Source organism: Brassica oleracea, chromosome C1 (assembly GCF_000695525.1).
Source record: "Brassica oleracea var. oleracea cultivar TO1000 chromosome C1, BOL, whole genome shotgun sequence".
In the NCBI taxonomy this organism is placed as follows: domain Eukaryota; kingdom Viridiplantae; phylum Streptophyta; class Magnoliopsida; order Brassicales; family Brassicaceae; genus Brassica; species Brassica oleracea.
In genome coordinates this window covers 20,367,613-20,368,584 of record NC_027748.1, presented here as the reverse complement: position 1 = coordinate 20,368,584, position 972 = coordinate 20,367,613, and the positions used below count along the sequence as shown (strand labels likewise).

At 51.3% G+C, this 972-nt stretch overlaps 1 pseudogene; it reads left to right on the top strand.

The window, feature by feature from the left end:
- The window catches only part of LOC106334467, a 36,374-nt pseudogene that overhangs the window by 10,268 nt on the left and 25,134 nt on the right, over positions 1-972 (top strand).

Below are 972 nucleotides of genomic sequence, written 5' to 3'. Positions count from 1 at the left end.
GAACTTTCCGCGGTTTTTACGGTAAAGTTTGATCGATGACTTAGAATATCAGGAAGCATGAAATGGGTTCGCTACGGTCTTTGGGAGATAGCATCGAAGGGTAGACGAGAATGCATGGACTAATGTCGTATCGACGTTTCGGGAGAGCGTAGCGACCGAGCGGAACAGACGCTCGGTCGCTACGTAGCAACCGAACTTTGGCTAGAGCTCGGTCGCTACGTAGCGATCGAGCGGAACGGACGCTCGGTCGCTACGTAGCAACCGAGCTTTGGCTCACTGTCCCTCGACAAACTTAACGAAATCTATGAGATCGCGAATGAGCCGAGAGGGGTAGCAGTGGCGAAAAAGTTCACCCCATCAAACACCTTCTGGGACTTCATCGCAAATGGGAACATCAAACCTGGCAAAGCCTACCAGTCGCAGATCAGGAACCCGACACTTAGAGTCACTGCAAAGATCATTTCAAACCTCCTGTTCGCCAAGGATCAGACTTCCAAAGTGACAAACGGGTAGCTGCAAACCCTGTATGCAGGTATTGAGGAAGAGATCCGCTCTTCAGGGTCTGGCATTCCAATTCAGAAGGTAAAGACGAGCCAAGGCTTTCATTTCATCACCATGCTTTGCGAGAGGAGGCTCTGTCTGATGCACGGCATGAACAAGAAGGACAGAAGCGGTAGCTTGCTCATGCCGCTCTTCAAGCATTTCGGCATTGATCTCAGCAAATACAAGGTGAACACGGAGATTCACCACCTCGACATCAAGTACCTTATGGCGTGCCACATCATGCGAGATGAGTATACCTACAGCTTCTTCGACAAGGAGGGTACCCAACTGTTCACCAAGCTGCCTCACCCCGAAATCACCAGGCTCAGCGTGTTCGACAACATACGCTTCCTCCCACCACCCGAGCTCCTATGCACTGATCCTCGTGCTGCTGCACTAGACGCGGATATGGAGGATGTCGAGGACATT